Here is a 19,343-nt window from a genome sequence, read left to right as displayed (position 1 = left end):
GTACAACCGTAGCCAAGATAGACCTGGCACCCACTCATGAAGCAACTAGCCGTATGGACATTCCTCCACCCCCTCGGGTGATCTCTTTAGCGCGGGGACACACCGTCTGGTGTAACCAAGCACTTTATAAATGTATAAATAAAATAAAATAGAACAGAGTCTCTTAAAGCTGGAGGAGGGTGGACTTGGCCAAAAGAGGTCTAAGTGTGAGATTGAAGGGAAAGCCAGTGCTTGAAATAAAAGTAGACAAGTGCAGGTCCTTGCTGTTTCAGAGAACCTTTTTGCTGCCGAGAAGTGGTAGTGATTACCTATTAAAGGTGTTCCACCAAAACAGAGAGGTGCAGATACTCTCCCTTCCAATTGAAAGAAGTGCCCATTTAAATCACTGACAGTAGGTTACTGTAGTCACAGAAGAGACAACACACACAGGTATTGTAGCATTATGCAAGCAAATACCTGGAAAGGCCAGAAACTGAATGCTGTCACTTATGTACCAATGTATTTATCCCTAGAATTCACTTTGACAAGCCTGCGTGATTTGTCATACAAAGAAAATTTTGTGCTGAATTGCAAAACTATGCAAAGAAAATGTTCACAAGGAACTCATTTGAAATTCATCATATGTTTATGCAAGACAATCATTTCTTGTTTGAGTTAATCAAGGAGCTACAACAATTAATGCGTGGTATGGTCTATGAAATAATTCGTAAATATTCAGATTATATATGAAACCCACACAACAATATACCAATCTGGCTCACTTCAGCCGAAGTGAGCGTTATTTATTTCATAATAGAAATTACAAAACAAGTACCACAAAAATAAATAAAGAAAAAGACAATTTCCCACAGTATATACATTATTTACACTATATGGTGATCTTGGTGAACCCCAGTGAAGTGACCATAACCTAACAGTGGTGCACGAAGTGTTCCAAAGGTGACTGGAAAACAGGGAAAATGGTTATTGGAAATACACAAAAGGGGAACTAATTGTTTGCAGTACAATGAATAATTTTTATAGCATTTAGAAGCTCTCCCTTTATAAAGTTGACGACGTTTCGACCCTCTCTCGATACGGGGTCTCTTCAGGACAAGAGTACTGGTGTCATTAGTAGGATTGTTAGAGTAATAAGAATCTTCTGGTGAATAGAGACACTTCCCAAAGTTTAGGATGAGGAAGGATGGACCCGAGGATTTATTCTCTGGTAATCATCACTTTGCCGGTTTCAAAATTGTATATCTTAAAGTCTTGATAAATCCCTCCACTTAGTTCACGGGTCTACCAGACTGCAGAGCTTGTAAATCCACTTTAGGTTGCTTCCGTGATCCGATTGAGATTCTCGGTAAGCCGTAATTTAATTATTCAGCAGGCATTCACAGGTTAATACTCGTGTGCCACTTTGTGATCGCGTCGGGTCCTACAAAACTAGTTATTCCCACTTTCATGACAGCCGCTAGAGATTAGTAGCAGCTCGTGCAAATCTGTCTTCTTGCTGTTATCACAGAAATTAAGGTACAGCTGGAAAGGCTTGGGCACTCAGTGTCCACCATGTGTCCCTAAAAAGTTACAAATGTGACTTCCGCCCTCAGCAGGGCCCTAGTCAGGCAAAAAACACAGCCAGCGATGCAACCACAGGAGAGATCTTGATCAGCGAAAATCAAGTCAGGGTCAAGACAGGCGATGCGAGTGCAAGGACTAAGACTTCAGCAGCCTGAGGAGGCGTCTCCCATGAACACTGATACCTGCATAACATCCAAAGCTGATGACTTTGGAACTGGGGAACCAGGTTTGAGTCTTGGCGTTGGCTCAACATCCTTTGATTCTGGGCAAATCACTTCAAGCCTGATTACAGGTTCTGCGGTCCATAGGACCGTCAAAGCCTTGGTGGAGGTCCAACCACCGCTGCACTGCGGGACCACAAGCAGTATACTGTGGCGGTCTGACCACCAGAGGATCGCTGCAACCTCCAGAGATTCAGAATCCCGCGGCGTTAGCTGAGTGGTCAGAGGCAGAAATATGCTGGTGGTGCCACAGAGGCACCGCCAAGCATATTTTGAGTTGCCTCACCGCTACCCTTTTCATGGCAGTGAACCTGCTATGAAAAGCGTGGTGGTGAGGCAGCTAAGTGGGCCCCCTGCTGCCTAAGGCCCAAGGGGGTGCATGTGGGGGGCACGGTGTGGCGTGTAAGCCACACCGTGCAGGAAGGTGCAGGTGGTTGTCTGAGAGCGGGGTCTGCATGGTAGGCTCTTCTATGAGCCTACCAGACAGCCGCAGGACCACCCACCTGACCAGGAATAAACTCCTGATCTGGCAGGCATTCGCACCACCGGTTTGGTGCTAATGCAGCAGAAGGCGTGTTGCACAGTCCGCTGTAGGACCGCCAAACTTGTAATCAGGCCCTAAATCTCCCTGTGCCTACAAAAATGAATGTGTACTTGTGTAATGCAATTGGTACTCGTGTTAAATGCTCCAATACCTTCGGGTCAAGTTTGTGCTGTATAAAACTGCAGCCAAGAAAAAATGATTTCCACTTTAGGTTGCTGCCTCATTCCCTCTCACCTGTAATTTCTTTTGCATCACTACTGTCTCAGTAATTTAAGACAACCTTTGGATGACGTAAAATGCAACATAAAACCTTATAGAACCCTCCATATAATATGGCATTAAAATGAGAGAAAGATTAGATTGTGATCCCATTTACACCAGATGTTTCTCTGGTCCTCTTCAGTTACTGTGCTTCTTGAGAAAAGAATACAAGTCAAATGGAGGCAGGAAGTTGAACAAGCTTTTCAAGTTATAAAAGTAGCTTTCGCCGCGGAAGCCATCTTTGTTCTTGCAGCCCAAGTCCCTCTATTGTTGCAGCTTGTGTATTAGATTTCACCCCTTGGTGTTGTATTAAAAAGAAATATTGTTCATGAAAGAATGACATCCAGTGTATTGCCATTTAAGTAAAGTGACGGAAGCTCAAAGAAAGGCCACAGCTTTAGTGAAAGAGTTCCATTGTGACGCCATGTTGGTACCCTGCAAATACAAGACAGCATATATGATACTGTAACATTTTAAAAAGTTCATTCTTCAGAGGTACGGCCTAGAAGGTTTATCATCTGGTGCAGGCCCGGTTATACAAAAATACCATGGCACAAGCCACGAAAGAACAACAAATAAAACTTGCAAGGACTCGCCCATCTCTCTTTTCTAGTGTATTGTTACTTGATAGTCTGGTTTCCCTATTACCTGGTGCTGGGCGTCCATCACTCTGTCCTCTCTGAAGGAACTGAAGGAACTGAAGGAATACTGGAATTAGAAGACACTTTATAAGTGGATTCAATTCCAAAAATATTCTAGGTATCACTCCTAAATCATGATCCTAATTTAAAGTTTATTTTATGCAAAAGGTATTTGAAAAATGTGCCCCAATTTTAAATGCTATCAAGATTTTAGAAAGCCTTTAGGAAAGGCACGAAAAGGCTAGACACAAGTTTAGTGATTCTTCCGATAGACACGACTGCTTACTTGACTGACTGCACTCTGTGACATCAATGAGTACCGAACACACCTTGTGAATGATTTCTTCTACTATCGCGAGCGGCCCTGGATTTGACTTGTTGTTTTAGCCCCATTGAATTACCAATAATTGGTGTCCCTGTTATTCTAGGGGCAAAGGAGATTAATGGGTATTCCATTTTTTGGGGACTTTAACATGGGAATTTAACTTTTAAAGCTGATTCCTGCATCTTTTTTGCCAGCACTTCACCTGTAGACTTCGTTTACTTCACCTACTTTTGGCAGAGGCGAATTTTCTGGCTGAAATATCACAAATATTCAGTATTTCTACAAAGCTTGGAATTTTGATTACTGTTAGTGGGTCCATTGGAATTCCCAGACCACTAGAGAGTGTCTATGTGTTTTGATTACTAAATGGCAGCTGTAAACATATAATTATCAAAGTAGTGTGCAGTTCCTAGGGAATGGGGAGGTCTTTTTAAGTAGTGCCCTCACACACCCTGAGGGATGTCATGCTTCACCATAGGGCATGCTCCTCGTCTGGCCTGCGCTGCAATGCCCGACGGGCACCCGCGAACTGGGCTCTTTTGCGGAGATCTTTTGATGAAGCCGTAGGGTGAGTTCGGGTGTGTGGGCTGGGTAGTGCAGTGAGAGAGGTGAGTTAAAATAGGTCTAGGGCAGTCCAACTGATGTGTTTATTCTGTGGGAGAACTAGCCTACTTAAAAGTAATAAGCCCCTGAATGGATATGATGGTCCTACAGGGCTAGAGTGGTGCTATAGGTCGACATGTTTCGTGCCTGTCAAGCTCCTAACAGCTCTAATGGCACTTCATCAGGACCGTAAGTGTAGTTTAAAAGCTGTAGTACCGCAGGCCTGGTTCAGTTAATTGGTACTGATAGCCAGAAGCAGTAGAACACCCCAGAAAAATTCATACCAGGGTGAAAAGACCAAAGGAATTAAGGTCAATGGCTGACAGGGGAAGCAGAGCACGTAGTTGCTCACCTGGAGACAGAACAACTTGCATCCGTCCTATCCTGTTATTCTAGGGGCAAAGGAGATTAATGGGTATTCCATTTTTTGGGGACTTGAACGTGGGAATTTGACTTTTAATGCTGATTCCTGCATCTTTTTTGCCAGCACTTCACCTGGAAATTTCGTTTTCTTCACCTACTTTTGGCAGAGGCGAATTTTCTGGCTGAAATGCCACAAATATTCAGTATTTCTACAAAGCTTGGAATTTTGATTACTGTTAGTGGGTCCATTGGAATTCCCAGACCACTAGAGAGCGCCCACGTGTTTTGATTACTAAATAGCAGCTGTAAACATATCTCATGGTTTTACACATTTTTTATATTTACTTCCGGTATCTGTTGATCCTAAAGTTAGGGCCACTGGAATTATGTGGCATGGGAGAACCAAATTATGCTTCAGGACTGACTAAATTAAGCAGCAAGTCAAGGGACATCATGTGGCATAATGCAGCAAATCTTGTGATAGTATTGCTACTTTATTTTGTCATTTTTAGGTCTCGCGAAAGAGACATGCTGTATCTACTTTGTGGGCTCCAGCCCGCCCATAGGTTTCCCATTTGCTGGCTTCATTGTTGTTCTTCTATTCTTTTTTCCTATTTGTCCATGGTGTGCATGCGTCATGCCTCTTCATGTCTTTAGCCCTTTCTTCATGAAAGTTGGGAGATCTTGTCTTAGATAATTGAAACTCCAAATGCGAGACACAGAAAATGGCAGTTTTTGGATATATCTCCACAGTGGTTTGGCCATCTCTAGAAATGGGGACAAACAATTACATAAACTACAAACATGAGATAACAACAAGTTGGGACAGGGACACATAAGCCACTTCTGTCACTCCCACTTATGCTGATAGTGCAAGTTCTGACTGGTTAAAGAATGAAACAACTCTGTTGGTAAGAAATAATTAGCATTTTGTGATTGGATGAAACTGGTGATGACTAAAATGTGTATTTGATCACATGGAACGTCGCATGCTACATGTCTCCTTGCTAAACGGCCACTTCGGCCAATAAGCTTGCCTCTTTGCCTCTGGCACATCTTATTGGAAGGACCGCATTTTTTTGCTGTGGTTCCGGAGATAATGCAAGTCGGTACCCAAAGATTTGGGGTGAAGAGGTGCGCTAACACTTTAATATGAGGAATGTCAGTTTCCAGTGCATTTGCCGTACATTTTCTTCTAGCCTGAGATGCTCAGTGCACAGAAAGCTTTGTACATCTGCACCTTTTAACTGGAAGTCGCTCTTAATCTCTGCAATATGTAGTTCTTCAGTACATCTTACTGTCACAATCATAATGTGGCACCTACAATGGGACACAAAGGGCCTACGTAACTGTTTCACCAGCATAGAATGTGTGACAGTAGGGCACTAACGTGGAATTAATTGCAGTGTTGACACACAGTATTGTCTGGGTTACACAAATTGCTATCTATTCCTGCAAGAATATGTACAAATACTTGCAGCCCTCTATGATTAGTCAGTTACAAGTCATGGCATCTGTGACATTTACAAGAAATTGCCCAGACGGGCACTGGAAAGCATGCACCAAGGTGGCAAATCCCGGACTTCTGTGTAAGGTTTTACCTCTGTAATTTCCCATGCAACCCTCAGAAGATGAGACTCTTTTATTGGGTTTGTCCTTAGTAGCCCTTATTCAAAGCATTACACGATGGAATTCACAACTTCGCATCCCCTTCCAAACCCCTTTATATTCCAGACAGTAGATAAATCTGGCTTTCACAAGCTAAAACTTTTTCTGCCATTTGGTGTGAGCTGGTTTTCTACTTGTCCAGCATCCTGAGTTATCATCATATTTCTGGCTACTAAAAAAGTGTATTATTTCTCAGCGACCAACTTAAAAATGTTACCCATCTGGAAAAAAGAGCAATGTATTTCTGTATGTCTGGGTAGCTGTCTCTCCATGCCTCTATCACCTGCTAAATCCAAAATGTCTCCTGCTGTTTATTTAAGGGAAAGTGAAAACACACAAATACATGGCACTTACTTTTCTCACACCAGTTCCGCATTCACGATATGAAACAGCCATTGCCCATGTTTTATGCTTCGTTTTCATGTACTTGGTTGAAAAACATTATGAGATTCACAACACCAATAGCTCTTGAAGTGCTGAGAACTTTGGGCTTTGCCAATGCTTGTTACAAGGTTAACAGTGTCTGGGCGAATGTTTAACCTTATTAGTTTTAGTCTAACACCCAAATACAGCAATAAGCAAGAGAAACAAAACCAGTCAATATTTCTAAAGAGCCATTCATTGCGCTGCAACATGTGTTGCTGCGATTCCGTACCTTTGTTCCGTTTGAGCTAGAAACAATTTTTTTTGTTAAAATCAGCAGACTGTGCAGCTGCTGATCGATTATGTGACAAATGCAGCCAACCAATAATTAAGCAGAAAAAAGCTGCAACTGCAAAATCACATAATTCCAGTGGACCTGCCTAAAGTGGAATGATAACTGTGAGTGGCCAGATTAAAGGGTACTTGGGTACTTGTTGGCAATAGGTGGGGGATTCAGATGAAAGGATGAATGGAAGCATGTAACTCTCCTACAGTGCTTGTGGAGTGAGGCTTTGTGCATTATTAGGATCTCAACAGAATATGATGGAGGCTGAAAATGAAAGATTTAATGGTGAGTCACTGACAAAGTAAGAAATGCATTTTGGGCAATGTTAATTTATTGAAACATCATGCTTTGTTTGTTGGAGACATAGAGATGAGCACTGTCAGGTTTTTAGGTTCCAGTCATACTACACCATAACATGAGGAAGTGAGTATGACACAAATTGGAAGGTGATTGCTCCTGAGATATTATCTAGTGATAGAAACCAGGTAGTATGGGAGAGTGAGTATGTATTTTGAGTTGAGGTCAGTTACTGGATCAGTTCATGAGAGGAAAGGCATTTTCAGCATTCAAACCCTTTTGTACGAGTATAATATACCTAGGCGTGAAGACTGAAAAGCATATATATTCCTGTGGGCAAGGGCTAGGAACTGACGAATGTGTAGGTAGTAAACCCCAATGTTTTGAGTAATTGTCTGATAAAATTGAAAAGTGATGGAATTTTGCACTAGAACTATATCAAAGGGAATGGACACCTGGCTGAACATAAAGGGCCTGATTTACGAACTCCATTTTGTAGTATGTGAAGTAGTACTACTCACATATTACAAAATGCCACTAGCTACCTCATGAGGGGAGACCATTCCTGTCTTTTCTGTGAAGAGATCTCCACCACATGTTCTGAGATGTGCACACACATTTTGTGAGTAATTGTGGGAAGGACCACTTTGAGTAGCTGAAAAATGGGGAACATTTGTTACAAAGTGTGTCGAGTTTAGGGAGGAGTAAGGGAGGTTTAGGGAGGGACATGCAAATACAAATCCTTAACCACAAAACAGTAAGACCAAAGCTTTTCTCAAACTACACTTCTTACTACAGCACAAAAAGCTCACACAACAGTAGCAAATGTACTCCAGACCAGACTTGGAGTAAGTCTACCACCACATATAGCCACTCACAGTTACAGCAACACAACACAATCCTATAGAAAATTATAGAGGCCCAAGAAAACAATAGGGGAAATAGGAAAATAGGTGGAACAAGAATCATTTCCATTTTTTTCTGTGTTTTTTTTAATAGATTTTTAAATAGGCTTACTACACTTACAACACACCTGGTGATTCTATAAGAAGTGAGTATTGACTGTGGCAATACAAATCTACAGGTGAAGTACATTACAAAACAAACCAATCACATACAGGGTAACAACAAAAATGAACTCAGACACCTAACAACATTTTTGGGCTTCCAAGTGTTAGAGAGTGTCCTCCTTGATTTGCTCTTCATTTTGAGGAACAGTTATTTGAGGAGGAGAGAGAGGGTTTACAGGCAAAGGTTCGCCATCTTTGGAATGTCCATGGAAATAGTCATTGCCAGATACATCTTGTCATCTGAAGTGATCCTTGACATGGATGCACACTTGAAGCAGGAGTTGATTCACCTATAGCACACTCCCGGGCTATTCCTGCATATGCCATCATTTTGTATGCACTCCATTTCATGTCCACTAAGTCTTTCCAGAGGGTTACTTCTGACAATATAGACATCTCTCAGGCAAGCCGATCTTGATGCTTGCGACAAGTACTGAGAGACATCAACAGGAGAGTGCACCAGTTTATTACCTTTTCATAGTCACTGACAGAAATGCAAATGGATGCAAGGAAATTCTACACCTTTGTTCACTACCTTTGTGTTTTAGATGCTGTTGATTGCACAGATGTTGCGATTCAGCCACCTCACCACAGGGAATACCTTTTCCACAACCAACATTGCTGGTACTCCATCATCGTACAAGCTGCCTGCAATACCAGGCACTGCTTCACTGATGTGTACACTACTGTTCCTGGAAACACACACAACAGGTATATCTCTAAGTCACTTCTAGCACCTCTTTTGGTTGCTGGGGAATTAAGAGATATGTGGCACATTGGTAAATTCAAACATCATGGGCTACATGTACATCTGGGGCATGGCCCCCAAACATACTCACTCAGTAGACATTACAACACAATAGATACACAAAACTAACAGTAACGGTTTGCATCTATACATGATGCAGTGCATTTTGGATAGTACCATATATAAGAAAATTTCACTTGTCTTTTAACATGTGATGGTGGGTATCCCCATCTCTTTTCACTCTTCAAACGTCCAACCACCAAACCTCAATAGAGGTAGAAAGGGCCCACATACGTACATGAGCCACCACTGAACACACTTTTAGTATCCTCACATTGTCAGTCATATGTCTTGACAGTTAAAGGGGGGTTGCTGGTGTACTCCCCAAAAGTTGTGTGCAAGATTGTAGTAGCCTGTTGTGTGCTGCATAAAATTACCTTGGACTGGGTTTACATGTAGAGATTATCCATGATAAATTGAAACTTCCAGGTTGCCTTGGTGGGGCACAGAACCGAAGTCTAGCTACACAGATTCGTGATCAACTAATTTTTCACTTGAACTGCTAGTTTGATTGCTGTATTTATGTGGTTGGAGTGTGTATAGTTAATAACGAATGATGGACTAATACATTCTCCACAGATACGATCCAGAGATAACACTGTTTCAATACCTATTATGTCATAATCAGACATGATATGTTCTATATATTGTTACTTTTACACTTAACGTACAATTAGTCAAACATTTTTCTCTTAAAACACTTAACAAAACTTATTTGCATAGTAAGGCCATTTTTCCTGGATACATTGTAAAAACCTTAATTTGTAACATAATTCAGAACACAGCCACCACACCCTCTAACAACATTTGTGTTACTCCAATGTTTTGTGCTTTTTCTGCATGCAGGGTGAGTCCCTCCAATAATGGGGCGGACATCTCTGCCTAGTGCTCAACCAGGAAATTACATACAGTAGCGGGAAGTCAGGATACTGTGGCCATTCTGAGCCATATTTTCACCACAACATCGTCCACCATCCTGCAGCTCTTTTGGAATAAAACCAAAATGACCCTAACCTTTATGGGATTCCTGAGGCTATGCTGAGTACAGCAACATGGGCCAAAATTTGGAGGGACATAAGCATGTGTTGCAGGGCAGTCGGTGTCCACACCTGACCATGGAAGGAGGATCACACGTGCTGGGAGGACCTTTGTCACTGAGCCAGTTTAAGCCCCAGGATATTATTGGTGTGTCCCTCCATCCACATTCATGGCACCCCCAAATGACACCACTGCACAGAAGGACCCTTCTAATGGCTTGGTCAAACATACATGCCCATTTGGCATCTTTGCTGCAACAGAGAGGCAGAGAGTGTAATACTAATATATTTATAACAAGAGTGAATGAGTCATTTATCCAGTCTAAAGTTTGTCACAGCAATCATTGTTGTCTGTAAAGTGCTGTCTTGTTAAAAGAATGGAACTCATTTTGGGGGAACAAATTTGTATCTAAAGTTTCTTTTCTTGTATAAAAAAAAACCTCATTATCTAAAATTAGCACAATGGAAATGTATTTTTAGCTTCATGTTTCTTGTGCAGGTTACATATTTGACAACAGTTTCACACTTAACTTATTTTACATTTCTATTTTGGCTAAGTATCTGTACACAAAGATGACAATCTGTAAATTTAACTTGATTTTCAAAATGCGGCCACCCTAGAGATACCTTCTTTCGGGGCTTGCAGACAACATTACGCTGTAGTTTCACTTTTAACATTGCAACTATGAACTGAGGAACTATGAAAGCGTAGCATGCAAACTGCTGCTTAAAGACAAGCATTTACAATGCAATGGTCTCGCCTTTTGCATAAGTTGGAGCTATTGGTATTGTAAATGACAAACTTTTTTATTTATGGGTTGGTTTTGAAAACAGATAAATAAATGGCATAGTCATTGACAATGCCAATAGCTTTAGCTCTCGCAAAGGCGACACCTATTGCATTTACACTCTCTCTCTCTCTCTCTCTCTCTCTCTCTCTCGTGAATATGTAGTGTTGGAAGGGCTCCACAGGGGGCACAGCGGTGGGGAAACGAGTGGGACAGAGGGCAAAAGGGGCACAAAAGGGAAAAAAACGAGAGGCGCAGAAGGGCACAGAAAAACGAGAGGAACAGAGGGCAGAAAGGCACAAAAAACGAGGAAAAACGAGTGGCACAGAGGGCAGAAGGGCACAAAAAAACGAGTGGAACAGAGGGCACAAACAACGAGAGGAGCAGAGGGCAAAAAGGCACAAAAAAAAGAGGGAAACGAGTGGCACAGAGGGCAGAAAGGAACAAAAACGAGTGGCACAGAGGGCAGAAGGGCACAAAAGACGAGAGGAGCAGAGGGCAGAAAGGCACAAAAAACGAGTGGAACAGAGGGCAGAAGGGCACAAAAACGAGAAGGGCAGAAAGGAACAAAAAAAGAGGGAAAACGAGTGGAACAGAGGACAGAAAGGCACAATAAAAGAGGGAAAACGAGTGGCACAGAGGACAGAAAGGCACAAAAACGAGTGGCACAGAGGGTAGAAGGGCACAAAAACGAGAGGAGCAGAGGGCAGAAAGGAACAAAAAAAGAGAGAAAAACGGGTGGCACAGAGGGCAGAAAGGCACAAAAACGAGTGGCACAGAGGGCAGAAGGGCACAAAAGAGCCACACACCGACCCACACACATACACAATCCTTTGGTGAATATGTAGTGTTGGAAGGGGTCCACAACGGCGGGGAAACCAGTGGGACAGAGGGCAAAAGGGGCACAAAAGGGAAAAAAAACGAGGGGCACAAAAAAAACGAGAGGAACAGTAGGCAGAAAGGCACAAAACACGAGGGAAAAACGAGTGGCACAGAGGGCAGAAGGGCACAAAAAATGAGTGGAACAGAGGGCAGAAAAAACGAGAGGAGCAGAGGGCAGAAAGGCACAAAACAAGAGGGAAACGAGTGGAACAGAGGACAGAAAGGCACACAAAAAGAGGGAAAAACGAGTGGAACAGAGGGCAGAAAGACACAAATAACCTGCCTCGGTGAGGAATCTAGCTGGACGTGCGGGGGAAGGTCGTCTCGTTCTCCGGATGAAGCTGAAGCGCCAGTTACAGGACATGCAGCCGGACCCCTACTCCGCGGCCCTGTAGAAAACAGCGCGTGCAAGAGATGCCATGAGCGAAAGACTCGCCACGGCGTGCACGCAACACTCACCCAGTCTGTCTGTGATTGGCTGCCCATGTAGCAGGCGGCTAGTGATTGGCCCACGCCTGCTGCCGGGGTCTTGCAATTGGACTGTAAAGTCACACGTGACCAGGGGGAGTCACGCGCTTTCCGGGAACCCGCCAGGTAGGACATAAACAAACCCAAGGAAAGAAGCATGGAGTGCCGGTGGAAAGTTGTGGGGAGCTGTTTTTGCATCGGAGAACAACCTTTACAACGCAACTTTTACAACGCACTACACTTACAACGCATTTTTTACAACGCAACATCCACTACAACGCATTCCATTATATCGCATGACACTACAACGCATTTTTAAAAACTACCTTTACAACGCATTCCATTACATCGCATACTACCTTTACAACGCATACCATTACAACGCATAATATTACATTAAAACCCCTACACTATCCAACACTTACCCTACTGTTGCACCCCCTGGAGTTAGAATAGTAATTTTTACCCCTATACTATCCAACACTTACCCTACTGTTGCACCCCCTGGAGTTAGAATAATAATGTTTACCCCTATAATATCCAACACTTACCCTACTGTTGCACCCCCTGGAGTTAGAATAGTAATTTTTACCCCTATACTATCCAACACTTACCCTACTGTTGCACCCCCTGGAGTTAGAATAGTAATTTTTACCCCTATACTATCCAACACTTACCCTACTGTTGCACCCCCTGGAGTTAGAATAGTAATTTTTACCCCTATACTATCCAACACTTACCCTACTGTTGCACCCCCTGGAGTTAGAATAGTAATTGTTACCCCTATACTATCCAACACTTACCCTACTGTTGCACCCCCTGGAGTTAGAATAGTAATTTTTACCCCTATACTATCCAACACTTACCCTACTGTTGCACCCCCTGGAGTTAGAATAGTAATTTTTACCCCTATACTATCCAACACTTACCCTACTGTTGCACCCCCTGGAGTTAGAATAGTAATTTTTACCCCTATACTATCCAACACTTACCCTACTGTTGCACCCCCTGGAGTTAGAATAGTAATTTTTACCCCTATACTATCCAACACTTACCCTACTGTTGCACCCCCTGGAGTTAGAATAGTAATTTTTACCCCTATACTATCCAACACTTACCCTACTGTTGCACCCCCTGGAGTTAGAATAGTAATTTTTACCCCTATACTATCCAACACTTACCCTACTGTTGCACCCCCTGGAGTTAGAATAGTAATTTTTACCCCTATACTATCCAACACTTACCCTACTGTTGCACCCCCTGGAGTTAGAATAGCAATTTTTACCCCTATGCTATCCAACACTTACCCTACTGTTGCACCCCCTGGAGTTAGAATAGTAATTTTTACCCCTATACTATCCAACACTTACCCTACTGTTGCACCCCCTGAGTTAGAATAGTAATTTTTACCCCTATACTATCCAACACTTACCCTACTGTTGCACCCCCTGGAGTAAGAATAGTAATTTTTACCCCTATACTATCCAATACTTACCTTAAATGCAATTTAATATTATGCGTTGTAATGGTATGCGTTGTAAAGGTAGTATGCGATGTAATGGAATGCGTTGTAAAGGTAGTTTTTAAAAATGCGTTGTAGTGTCATGCGATGTAATGGAATGCGTTGTAGTGGATGTTGCGTTGTAAAAAATGCGTTGTAAGTGCATGCGTTGTAAAAGTGTGCGTTGTAACGACATACATCCTTTTGCGTCTCTTGAGGGATTGCTCCGCTTTGGGATGTCGGTGAGGGCATGAAATCTTCAGGATGGGAGCGAACAATGGCAAGCAGTACGGGAGTGAGGGTAAGTGAGGGTGCCGCTGCCTGCTTGAGGGGGCGGACAGAAGTGGGCTGCGTTAGTTACTCCGTCCTTTGCGAGTATGTAGCCAGCCGTATTATGAGGGTGTCAGAGTGCTACATAGTGTGTACATTAAAGAAGAGCTGAATTGATTGGGCACGTTAACATCACAGCTGTTTTTATGACGAGAATATCTTAATTATTATTCTGTAGTTCGGAGTGGCATCTGTCTGTGTGCTACCATCGCTGCTGTTAAAACGAGACCTATTGGCTTTGCCAATGCTGCTTGTACAGGGGAGGCGGCGGCGGTGGCGAGGTGTGTGTGTGCGCGCGTTAGACAGCCGTGGATGCGGTGAGGGGGGGTCAGCAGCGGCGGGGTGTGTGCGCGCGCGTGTGTGTGCGTGTGCATCTGCGCAAGCGCGTCCACAGACCCCGACCCCAATCCATGCGCGTGCCCCGGTCTGTCTCCCTTGAGAGGCATCTCGGCGACAATAGGTCTCGAGAGCGAGACCTAAAAAAAGACAATTGTCTAAAAGTGTCGAACTTCACATGGGGCTGCCTGTCGCTCTCTTATTATGGTAGTATCACAAAATATCTCCCTGCTTTTGGCGTACTGGCAAATGTCCCTTTAGCGAGGCCTAGCCTATAGGTCAACTACACATTACAATAGGTAAAAAATAAAACTACAAGTTCACAATCCAAGATGCTATTGGTTAGAAGATTAGGCCTGGCTGATCGTGTCATACGTGACACTGAGCATCTGTAGCAGTTATTGTCATACCTCTTTATGCCTGAAAAATATTATCACTCCAAAATGGATACAAATACTGGGCATGATTAATGAATGCGTTCTGGGGGTGGCCGCATGATGCCGGAGGCGTAGCTTCTATTGCGCCCAAAGGCCCGAGGGGCACCGAACCCTGATTGTCGCAGTATTTTATAACTGAATCAGCAGTCAGGGCCCCCTGGCATTCCCTGCAGTAGGGTTCGTGACGCACTGACTACACTAGTCTTGGACAAGAGGTGTGGCGCAGCGGCCAGGGCGACGGACGCTGGATGCAGGGGATCACGGTTCGATCCCCGGCTCCGGTGGCAGGGGTCTGCCCAGCACCATGTGACTCTGGGCAATAGCTTGCTTAATCTTCCCAATGGCCCCCAGCGCCTTGACACCTTCGGGTAATTGTTCGCGCTTTACAAATACTGGACATTTACATTTACATTTACATTTGAGCAGTTTCCGGTGTGTCAACCACACCAGGCTGTGTAAGGTGACAGTTTGTCTGACTAGATGCAAGTGTGTGGGTGGGGCGAGAGGGAGAAAAAGCGCGCAGCTTGCATGACGCATGGAGATGAAGAACCGTGAGGAAGTCAAACTAACTTTTGTTTACTCCAGATAAATCACACTTGGGTCACACATGCAGTGTTTGCATGAATCCGAGTGTCACAGGGTGGTCTGCAGGGGGGCACGGAGGGGGATGGGAGACAAGCAGGCTTCCTGGAGCTCTTTGACTTCTCTGTGCGGTGACTCGCACTCCACCCCCTCTCTGCCTCGTATTTATTATTCATTTCCTCGATTGGCCCCGCCCCTCCCGCGCGACCGGCTCGGGATCAATAGAACGGGGCGGGAAGAGGCTGCCAGCTCGCGCCCGATGGCGCAGGAGTCACTGCTGCACGTTTCCACCTCCAGGCCCTCTTTTGTAACTAGAAGCCAGAGGTAAACGAGCAGCCGATACCGACTGAAAGGTCGGGGGCTGCTCCGGACTGCCCTTTGTAAGCACAATGCCTTTTGTTTTTCAGGCTTTGTGCGCAGATGAAAAAGAAATCAGAGAAGGGGCGGAAGGGAACAGAGTGGAACCCGATGTGAGCACGGAAACATTCACTTGCTTCTGTTTACAATGGCTGCCAGAGCGCGCATAGCATCATCAGTCTACTAACCGAGTGTTGAAAATGAAAAGCAAAAATGACCCACCCAGAAACATTCGAATTGGTGTAGAAAAGCGACATTTTCCAGTCGCTTTGCATTCTGGTTCTTGTAGTCTCCGTGTGACCAAGTAACTCGTTGAACGTTGGTAGTGTTTACCTAGTCCTTCGTACATTTGAGTTCGACAGAAGGGTGTTAAAGACCGTACATGACAAATTATTATGAAAAAAGGAGGACTACAAAAACCGAAATGCAAAGTGATGTATAGAGCAAGAAGCAAAGGACTGATAACATATCACATTTAGAGTTGGTCTACGCTTCATACATATTTTTTGCAGCAGGTGCCTTTTCCCCCATCCGTTGTCCCAGTCCTTGCTTCTTGAGATGGACAATACTGCCCTGTACCTGCCAAGTGGCACAGTGTAATATCTGACAGTTTCGGTGACTCCTGGCACTTTAGTGCATTGCATACTACGAGTGGTGACAAGCAAAACTACAAGTCCCAGTATGCACCATGCTGTTGGCTAATGAGCCAGAATTTTCTGAAGGTGCTATCCCTGACATGAAGCTTCTTAGCAGCTGTGCCTCGCTGCAGGAATTGAGTAGGGATTTTCGGTACCACAGGCTAATCTACAGTTCATCCCTGGTGACCCAAAGGACGCAGCTTTTACCTCAAAGGTTGTGATTCTTTTTGTTGATGCTTTTGAGACAGCACGCATAGTTCATGCATTTTCCAAAATATCAATATGTGGAAGAGATACATTGACAATGTCTTTATAATTTGATCAGATAACATCAATACTTTTCAGAATTTGTCGATTGGCTTACTAGCGCCCAATCAGACTTGCTCTTCACATATCACAGCAGTAGCCCAAGCACTGATTATCTTGACCTCACTGTCTTAACTTTAAAATTAACCATGTAGAGTCTATGCATAATATGAATCACACATGCAAGATTCAGTATAAATCAAACAAGATGTCTGTTTATCTTTTTCCTATTTCCCATGGTTTTAGCATTCTGGTCTATAGAGTTTGTGACTTTGCAGCTCAAATTTCATAATGAATTGCTGTAATAATATGTTTTTGATCACGATTGATTTTAAGGAACAAAATTGTATTCAAGGTGGTTGATACAAGGTGGCATAGGTACTTGGTCCGATTATGAACAAGCGTTAGCTGCCTGAAGAAAATGTTATCATTTACTTAAGCAAATGATTCAATTTTAAATTATTCATTATCCATTCAGCTTGAAATGTGTTTGGACTGTGCTATTTTATTTCAATGTCTTATTCATGAAGTGAATTTTAATTTGTGTACTTTTATGCATTTAATCTTTGAATGCGAATAAAGTCTATTTGAATTTGAAATTGACCTCACTGTGAAGCTCAGTGACAATAAACTTTCTCCCAACTTATTCTGAAATTCTGCTGAGAAGAACTTGTTACAATACTGCTGCTATCACAGAAGGTCCTCAGGCAATTCCTTAGCCTACTTATGAATTATAAATTCCTAAGTGATTTCGTCAGAGAGGCTAAAACTCTATCCCGGAAACTACTAGACAGTGAACATCCAAAGCCTGGTGAGGCGATCAATGAAAAGGTTGTGGCATTCTCCAAGGTAGAAGCTTTGAGTCTCAGAAACTAAACAACCTCTACCAAGATTATCCATGTAACCACTTTTCGCTTCCTCACCAGTGAGATAGTCAAAATTATTAGCAAACATTGGAATTGAGTAAGTTCTTGCACCGGATCTACCGCTGTTTTACTTTAAACATTGTTTTAACATTAAGGAACGATCACCTTATAGTAGCTTGTAAGTTCCCATCGACTGCTAATACACACCTCTCTGTGGGGACTTCCACCTTTAACAAACTACTATACATGTGGAAACTGTAGCTTGTAACTTCACTTCCAATATGAATGTCTTTCTCCACCATCACATCCATTAAGATTTTAGGTTATTTTCCAACTCTAACTCTACTGGTGGAATATACTGCAGTAGGGGCTCAGGGCCCACACCCAGCATGTTGGACAGACCTCACAAAAAAGTTAAATCCCATATCAGTCACACACAGAAGTAGAATCCGGTGCAAGGTCCAGAAAGCATTTCTTGTGGGCCATTACATTTCAGCCAATCATTCTGAAAATTATATTGTTTGGCAAGTGATTAATGTTGTGAAGAAACCACAGAGGTTAAAAAATGAAAAGGTTAATAAAGAACAGCTGAAATTTTTAGATCTGGCGTGGAGACAACTTCAGCTATTTCACTAGCTTCTTAAAAATCCTACATACAATGAATAAATGTATACATACATTTAGGGAAGTTGGGCCAGACTTTTCGATCCACTGGTCTGATTAACTATCCTTCAGATGTTGCTGCCTCCCACCATAGTGCACAGTATGTGGTAACGGGCTGCTCACTTAAGCCCCTGGCTCTCTTGCTCTATGAGTGGCCTCATTTTGCCTTCTCACATGTGCACATTTGCCTCAAAAGAAGTGCACCTCAGTGCCAGGGTTTGTGGCCTAATACTATTCTTAAGCAATGCTTTGTTCATCCCATTCTTAATTCCCATTTATTTATTAGTCATCTTTGCTGGTTAAAACTATCGGCTGTTTTGGACTTTGGTGCATAGACTACTCCATCTTGGAGTATCCTGTGCACCAAATCCTGTGTTTGCTCGATCTAGTCTAAATTGGGCAAACTTGCAGTTTTCCGACAACAGTGTCCCAGCTGTGTCTGCATCAGAGAACTTACACTGACAGTCAAACTAAGTGGGGGCCATCTGTATAAGGACATCAAACCACCACCCTATTTATAGAAGATGGTCTGATGACTTTTTCCCAATGGGTAAAGAGATTATAGCAAGCTTCAATAAAATATGCCAAAATATTCTAGGTGTGCAAATAGAGACAACCACTAACTATGCTCTACACATAGATCAAGAATACACAATTGTTATAAAAGAAATATGATTTTATTTATTTTCAACTCCTTTTTTAATATATTTTTCTTGAATTTGTTTCAGTTCATTTAATTAGAGAGAATATACAGTGACAATAAATATTAGCAAGAAGTAATAGATAGAAAATTTATATTAAAAAATAGAATAAAATAAATCATCATATTCACAAGGCAATCCAACAGTTTGAACAAATAAAGTTGAATATACGGTCGATATGCAGTTGATAAGGGCAATGTGGTAGATGTGAACTACGCGCGTTTCGGCAAAACTGCCTTCATCAGGGGACCGTCTATTGCAATATAATTTGTTTCAAAACTAAGGTCACAGGCTGTTACTAACTGTCACTAGATATAAATGTGAAGGCATAAATCAAACCGGCACTCATCCGTATCTGGTGCATTCAGGCATTTAAAA

This window comes from Triturus cristatus, chromosome 12 (assembly GCF_964204655.1).
Source record: "Triturus cristatus chromosome 12, aTriCri1.1, whole genome shotgun sequence".
Lineage (NCBI taxonomy): Eukaryota > Metazoa > Chordata > Amphibia > Caudata > Salamandridae > Triturus > Triturus cristatus.
The sequence above is the reverse complement of the archived record's forward strand: the minus strand, read 5'-3'. Positions refer to the sequence as shown.